Raw genomic sequence first — 8,618 nt, forward strand, 5'->3', positions numbered from 1 at the left:
CCTCTATGTCCAACAGCCAGCAGACAGTTCCATTGGCATATCCCTTCACCACCTGGAGCCTACTCTGTCCCAAACCAAACTCAACATCTTGTTCCCCAAGTCTTCTCTTTCTCCCGAGTTCCCCACCTCAGTACATATCATCACCACACACCCAGTTCCCCAGCCGGGAATCCTGGCCTCGCTCCCTACCACCTGCCCCCACCCCTAATCAGTTGTGAAATCTGTCCACTTTTTAATTCTAACTCTGAATATTTCTAAAATCTGTACACTTCTCTTCATCATCACTGCTACTAGCTTCATTTAGTCTTTAGTATGCCAGCTAACAGCTCAGATTCTAATCCACATTCCCTGGATTTGAATTTTAGAGGAGATTAAATTTAACCTCAAAAGTACAGATGGATGAACTTGGGCAAGCTACTGAACCACTTAGTATCTCAGAGTCTTCCTCTGTAAAGCAAGGATAATAGTATCTACCTATCCACCTCCTGGGGTTGCTGTGAGGGCCAGCTGAAATAAGTGAAGTTCTTTTTAAAGTGCCCGGCAGGTAGGAGGGTGCTAAATGTTAGTTTTTATTACTTTGTTATTATTATCACTTTTACTGTTATTATCTGAGTTATCACCATAGTCTCCTAACTGGTCTCCCTGCCTCAACTCTCACTCTGTTCTAACCCATTCTCTACACTGGAGAAGCATCTGAGGCCTAGATAGGCAAAGTATATTGCTCAAGCTAGTAAGTGGCAGAGCAGATTTTAAGCCTACTTCTAACTGACTCCAGAGCCCTTGTTCTTAGCTACTAAGCCACTCTGCCTGTTTGGAAGCATGAAGAATTAATAAATTTGGAATAGCAGGATAGTGAGGAAAGAATGAAACCAATGGAGGGAAAATTAGAAGAGAGACTCAGAGGTGCTCCGGATTTTCCATACAGAAAGGATATCAGAGCTGCCATCTGGTTGCAGGGGTGGGGCACCAGGGAGCTTGTATTGAAGCTGGGTTTCACAGAAAGCATAGAGCTTTGGTGGGGATGCTGATGGACACAACGTGCTAGAGAGGCAACAGTTCTCCCAAGAACTTCTTGGGGCAGAGTGGTCAGGCCCAGGCAGTGGGGACCAGGTGAAATCTTCACAGGCATGTGCCAGAATAACCTTGGCTGTCAGAACAGTGGAGATGGGGAGTGGGAGTCTCACCGGGAATTGTTCTCTTATGCTGCAGCCACCACACCAGTGTCTGGAGAAGAAACTGGCTAAAGCTCCAGCAGCAGGGCCCCTGTGAGCTTGGAGCTGGGCTGTAGGCATGAGAAGAAAGGTAGATATTCAGGCAGGCCACCACCCAGCCTCTCTGCTCTGCCTGTCCATCTCCTGAGAGGTAGTGGGCAGGAGTCTCGGCCTCAGGCGAGAGGAAGTGATTTGGTAGTGTTTTGGACTTGGGAATGGAGAGCTCTGCCAGCTAGATTCTCAGGTTGACTCTGCTCTCTGAGGTTTCTGGGAGAGGCTCCTGTTTAGTTGGCTGGTCTGCCTGTGGTGGGCTTATGAACAAAAGCCAGCTGGGAACAGCAGGCAGGGTGGACTTGCTTCAGGTATCGTCTCCAAGCTCCAGATAAGGGGATATTTTTCCTCTTAGCCTTCTGCACCTGAGGCTGGTCACTTAGGTTGTTGGCTTCCCTTCTGCTCCCAAAGAATGCGAACCTTTGAGATAAACAGTCCAGGGCCCCTGTGTACTCTGCTTCCAGGCCAAACCTGCCCCCAGAGTCCATCCTTCTCCGTCTAGCAACCCTCGGAGTTCAGGTGCAGGACAGAACTTTGAATGGCAGGGAGAAGCCCACCCCATTCCTGTCCCAACTGTACCCTTAAGGAGAAGCTGGCTGGACAGGCTGAAGTGAGCAGTATGGAGGGCACTGGACCTTGGCAAGTGACCTCTCAGAGGAGGCTTCCCTGGCATGGGAGGCTGGAAAGAGAACCTGGGGGCCCTGTGGGAGGAGGCTGTGCCCCAGCTTGTCTGATTCAGCTTGTGCCAAAATGAACAGTGTTCCTTTTAAAAATCAACAACCTTGCAATTTCTGGGATCTGTGAGATGTTTGTAGCTTGGGTGGAGGGTGGGGGGAAGCAGTTTTTAACACCAAGCAACATGAAGACAAATTCACTGAAAGCAACCCAACCACACCCCCCTCTTTTCATATCTGTGTTTTACCTTCGACAAAAGCTCTGGGTTCTCTGTCATGCCTCTTTTTTCTTCCTGGATCCCAGTTGTCAAGCCTTCAAGAAAATGCACTTCAGTCCTTTGTCACTGAGTGTAATTTGATAAACTGAGCAGAAACACACTGCTCTCCCCATCCTTTCAAAAACTGTTACTGCCAGAGAAAGAGGATGAGGGAATGAGATCTGAGGTCTTTGAATGGACGTTTAAGCATGAGCGCATGCCCACTCACACACACTCACACACACACACACACACACACACAGTCTCGTACACATACCAGGACATACAGTTGCCTTGGTGGGAGGAGGTTGAATCCCAGATTCTTGTGTGTGGGGCCCTGGCCCTGGGGTCCTGGGATGAATGCCCTTCCAGCTCCTAGAGACTCCCCTAGTCGCAGGCCCTTGTTGCAACCGCCCAGTGGGCGGTGCCAGGGCAGGTTTCAGGCTATAAAGGGCTCTTGGCTCCCCGGGCCTGAGGGAACGCCATCGCTGCAGCAGTGTCGCTGCCAGCCACAGCCAGCTTGGGGCACTGCTGGTGTCCCATTGCCACCGAGCAGGCTACTCTTTTCCAGGCAGTGCTGATTTGGGCACAGCTGTCAGCTGCATTCTTCACACCTACCCGTCCTCTCCATTGGCAAGTCCTTTTTTGGATTGCTTTCGCTGGGGTTGGGTGTGGGGTGGGAGGAAAAGGACTGAGTTTGGGGCTTTGACAGGGGACGATGGGGGTATTTCCACTTCTTTTTGAAAATTCCTTTTGAGGCAAGTCTCTGAAGCTGAGATTTCTGAGATGAGGTATGACGTGAGGCTTGTTTCATATTCAAGCAAAGGAGAAAGAAGCAAAGTTCTTTCCCAAAGGCCACCCCCTTCGTAGAAAGCTGCAGAGGAGTGGGTGAGGGGCTCCCTCCTCACTGTTCCTCTCTGAGGGGCTGGGAGTGAGGGGCCAGGCTGTGCCTGCATCTGGCTGTGCCAGGTAGAGATGCCTGGATAGTGGTTGTTATCTATAAAACAAAATGAAATCAAAATCTGAAGATACCTGGGGGTGGGGTGGGAGCAAGTGGCACTAAGGAACAAAGAAGGAGAAGAAGGCAGCCTTTAGGAAATAAGCACACAGAACCCAGAACCTAGCTCTGTTTCAGCAGCACTGAAACAGCAGGATGGCCTCTCCAAGGTGCGGGTGGGCTGGGTGGGTTTCCGGCAGGCAGTGGTTTTCGGGGGTCAATGAATTCTCTACACAGCCTCAGAGCCCCCGAAGCTGCAAGGGGTGGGGGGAGGAGAAGAGTTTAGCCCCTAAAGGCAGAATTCCTGGTACTGTGGTGATTTCCAAGCTGAGCTGGGTTGAGTGCCACCGTACACCCCTGTCCCCGCCCAGCCTGGACAGCGGGGATCCCAGCCCCTGTCAGAACAGCCAGGGCACAGGCAGGGAGCGCCCTCTAAGCTGCCCTTGAGGACTGGGCACTGGATGGGGGCTGCCGATCTTGTGGCGCCAGCTCTGGAGGGAGGGCACGAAGTGGGAGAAGGGTAGACACCTGGGCCTCGGGATGAATATCTGGGCCACAAGCTGGATTCCAGGGGAAAGCAGCATCCCTGACCCACTGGAGTCACAGTTTCTGCTCTGGCTCTGGAGAAGGGTCTGGGCAGGACCTGCCGCCCCAGGTCCCTCTCCTCCACAGCTCCTCAGAAATGTCGTTTCCCCACGGGACTTGGGATCTTGCAGGCAAAGGGCCCCACCACTGTCAGGCAGTGTACCAAGAAGACTTAGAACAGAAGGGAGCCAGCCTGAGGCCCTGGGAAGAATGAGAAGGAGCCGAGAGCTGAGTTTTCCAAGGACTCCTTCATGCCAGCAAGACAGGACAGGACTAAGAGCAAAGAGCTCCCTGAGGCGAAATCCTGGGCTTTGTCCCTCAGGCTAGACGGCCCAAGATGCAGGCCAGAGACTGGGAGGACTTTAGCAAACTCTGCTGGTCCCTGAACACACAGCCCTGCCTCCTGCTCACTGCCTCCTGGTCTCTTTGCTCTCTGGACTCCCTGGCCAGTAGGGCCAAGTGGTTGTCTTGATGCTGGACGTTTTCCCCCTTTCTGTTTGGCTCCGGGTGGAAGAATTAGAAATAATTTTAGGGGGAAAAAAAGCAAATTAGCATCAATTGAAAAAATTCAAGGCCAAAACTATACAAAATTGAGTGTAAAATTGACAGCTCCTTCTGTTGTCGGCTTTAGTTGTCAGAAGCATGGACATTAAACAAAGAGAAAGCTGCCGTATGGACAGGATCTTATGGCTCTTGGAGATGTGTGCTCGTGTGGTGGGAGGGGAAACAGGACAATACAATGTGTGTGTGTGTGTGTGTGTGTTTGTGTGGCAGGGGTGGGCATTGAGGGACTCTGGCCCTCCATTTTCTCATCAGTGCAAAATGTAACATGTAAATCTAATATCTAAAAATAGTATTATCTTACTATTTTATCTCACTGAAATAAAATAATAGCTGTGGAAGAGAATTACTGGCTACACAGGACTGCACGCATGTAAGGGACTTGTAAGGGGTAATGCCTTCATTCCCCTGGGTGTAGCAAGTCCAGGGCAGACACTGCTTTGCAGCTTTGTGTCTTTGTGAGCAGCAGGACTTTAGGCAGACCTGCCCCTGTATGCAGTGTTTTCTGAGCTAGGGAAGTGGGTGCAGAGGCTGTGCTTGCCCATTGCCTGCATATTCCGAGTGCCTGAGGCCTACCTTCTGTATTTCCCAGGCCCTTTCTGCCAAAGACTGCAAGTGTCACCAGGCAGAGCTCCACTTGAACCAGCATCTCCTTACTCATGTCCCAGGCTGCTCTGACTGATTTCAAAGTGCCAGAAATGCTACAGGGTCGTGTGACGGAGGCCCTGAACTGCAGCACTGCAGGCAATAGCTGAAGCCTGGGGGTATGCCCTGGGCCCATGGGAAAGAGTTGTCTGTGTGTGTGTGTGTGTGTGTGTGTTTGTGTGTGTGTGTGTGTGTGTGTGTGTGTGTGTGTGGTGGGGGGTGGCAGTCTAGGAGTTCCTACAACCAGCCCGGAGGGAGAGGGATGACCACTAGGCAACAGGCTTATCATCCCAAGGCTAGAATGAGGCAAATATTCCCTCCTAGAACACACTTGTGCTCCCAGCGCCTCAGGGGTTGAGCTGTGCCCCAGCTTTGGGGCAGTCTACAAGGGGCTGGTCATACTTTTGTAGCCAGAGTGATACTTGGTAGTACTGGGATTCAGTCTGGACTTTGAGACAGGGTCAATCTTTGACCAGGATTAAGGATCATTCTGGGATTAGACTCAGGGGTCTGTTTTAGGTCAGGGTTACAGGCTAGACTGAGGTTTGGAGCAGGGCTCTGTCTGGGATCAGAGTCAGAAGTCTATCTGAGGTTAATGAAAGAAAGTCCTCTGATGGAATCTGACTGGCAAAAACAGTTGCCCAGCTTTCTCTGTCCTAGCCACCCTCTTCACAAGCCTGTCCATGGCCTCAGCACCCCCACTCTCCACAGCACCTCCAGGAAGTCTCAGAGTGGAGTACCATGCTCTCCTTTTCATCTTTCCGAAGTACTTTTTGAGATTTGAGCAGAGAGGCGGTTCTAATTAGGAAATCCAGCGACTATTGCAGTGGGGCTGTGCCATCCCTGCAGACTTTCCCCAGGATCCCACTTGGCACAGGGTGTAAAGGCTCACAATTTCTCCTCCACAACCCTCCCAACTCCTCCTCTATACCTGAACAGGAAAAGAGGCTGAGCAGTGGAGGACAAAAGGGCACAAAAGCCACCCCCACCCAGGAGTAAGGGGATGGGAGGAAGGCAATTGGCATGTTGGGGGACTTCTGGGGCTGTGATCCCCACATGGCAGACACCTCCTGTGGGTGGGCAGACACCTCTTGGGTTGGTGGCTGGAAGGTGGGTATTTCGTGACTGTGACAATGATCCTTTGTGTGTGTGTGTATGCTCAGTATCAGCCTGTGCATCTATCTGCATCTCTATAAAGCTGTGTGCGTGTCTGTACTTTAGGAGATGGAGATTTCCACAGGTGAGTTTTCCTGGGTTACCTTGCCCATTTCACCATCTTGTGGCCAGTGCTGTGTCTGGGGGTCAGGATAGATTCTTAGAGCTCTTCAAGCCAGCAAGACCTCAACAATCTCCCCCAACCCCATTTTATGTTAGCCTCATCCTCAGATAGGGTGTGGGGTGGCTCTGGCACTTTGACGTGCCCTGTTCAGATGTGACTGTTTTGTGAAACCACCCTGCTCCGAGGATGCTTCCTAGCTCCCTATTTCAGGACCACAGTGATCCTGACAGGGCCTTCGTAAGTGTCCGGCCCCAAGCATCCTGGGGTGGAAGACTGAGGGCACTGACACAGGAGCGGGGTGCTTTGGGAGCCTACAACCGGTCTCTTTGGAGCTGATCTCCCACTGGGAAGGGCGAGTGCGGAAAGGGAGCAGAGGGAATTGTTTCCCCGAATCTGTAGTACTATAACTGCCCACCAGGTGGGGTTCCAGGGCAGAGAGTGAAGCCGAGGTGACCCAGCGTTAGGAGCTAGACCAGCGTTTAGATCTCTTGCCACACCAGCCTCGAAGCGCTCACACAGGGAGAGACAACACATTTGCGCGCACCTTAGACGCTCACACACATTCTCGTCTCGTGAACTCTAAAGCAGAACTCGTACTGGGTGCAGGCAAGGTGTTAAAAGGGGAGTCTAGTATCGTTGACACACACACTACTCTAAACTAAAGATGGGATATCGACTCTGGCTCCGGGAGTGCGAGAGTGAACGCCAGAGCCAAGGGGGGCTGAGGGAAGCAGGATGCACGGGAGAGAGAGAGGCAGGCATTAGCTAGACCAATGTCGGGGTTGCTGTTCGCAGCTCCATGTTAACACAGGCTCGCAGGAGGAAAGGCCAGATGACAGATGCACGGATGCGCAGACACACTCACGGCTCTACAAAGAATACACAAACCCACAGACATACCACGTCGCTCCTCAGACGTCGGGCCGATGCAAGGCCACGCGCACGAACACACAGGTGCGGCCCCGGGCCACACGCACACCGTACACAGGCACGCGCGCCGGGCCCTCTGCTGCCAGCCCTGAGAAGGTGGCCGTGCTCACCCAGCACGTTTATTTACTCATTTGTATCAATGAACGTTTGTGCCCGTCTTCTCCCGCCTCTGGATACCAGGGCCGCCGCGTTCGTCCCCGCGCAGGACACTTGCCGGACTAGTATCGGGGTTCCCCGACGCTGCGGGCGGTGGAGGGGGACTACAAAAGCAGGGGAGAGGGGTCCCGATGTGCCGGAGAGAAGGGGCTGCGGAGTCAGCAGCCTGGGACGCTGACGGGGACAGGGGAACCTCCAGGTTCCGTAGGGTAAGAGACATATGGCGGGGGGCGGACCTTAGCATCGGAGGTGTGAGGATGTAGGGATCGGGAATGGGGGATCTGGCTTAGGGGGATTGGGACTGGTAACTCAGGGGTCCCTGGAGATAAGAGCCAGCGGGATCCCGGGGTTGGAAGCTCGGGACCCTAAGGCACAGTTTCGAGGGCTTTGGGCGCCTGCCAGTCGAGGGGGCAGCCGGGCCAGGACCTCCGCTGCTGGGGCTCCGGCCCAGGAGGGACTGCTCGGAGCTGGAGGAGGGGACGGCTGACCTGGGAAGGAGGAAAAGAGGAAGGGAAGGAGCCTGGAAGCCAAGCAGGCACTAAGCGAGTGCGCACCGTGTGTGTGCGGAGGTGTGTGTGGTGTGTGTGTGTGTTGTGTGTGTGCGCGTGTGTGTGTTGTGTGTGTGTGTGCGCGTAGGTGCGCGCGCGTGTGTCTCATCTCGTCCGTCTGTAGGCGCTGGGCTCAGCGAGACGCCGGCGAGAAAGAAGAGGAGGCGAGAGGTGAACTGAGTTTGATCCTGCGGCGGCTACAAGTGGGTCCCGGGCGGGCTGCGGGCGGCGGGCGGCCGGGGCGGGGCGGGAGGCAGTGCTGCGCTCTCCAGCTCCGGCCGCGGGCCCGGCCTCTCACCACGCCTCCGGCTTTGTGAGCGCGCGGGTGCGGGGGGGGGGGTGCTGGCGGGGCGCCCACGGCGCAGCCTCCCGCCTCTATATAAACACACGCATCGCCTCGCTTTGGACTCAAATTCACATTGAGAGAAGCTTTTAAAACCACCAGCCCTGAAATCCTGCCTCCTGCTTTTCCCCCTCTTTCATTCCCTTTGCCTTCCTTTCTTTTTTCCCCCTTTCTTCCCCCAGCAGCAACTCCAGAGCCGAGAGACCGCGTCCCGGGACGGACTGCCTTTTCTTAATTGATACAATAGCCCAGCTCGGGTTTTCCACCTCCTCCCCTAACCCCACCCCGCCTCACCCCTCCCGCCCGCTGCCGCCGCCGCCGCCGCCGCCGCCGCCCCATCGCCCGCCCGGGGCTCTGTCGCCGGCTGCGTCCCGTCCCGGC

This window comes from Pongo abelii, chromosome 12 (genome assembly GCF_028885655.2).
Source record: "Pongo abelii isolate AG06213 chromosome 12, NHGRI_mPonAbe1-v2.0_pri, whole genome shotgun sequence".
Lineage (NCBI taxonomy): Eukaryota > Metazoa > Chordata > Mammalia > Primates > Hominidae > Pongo > Pongo abelii.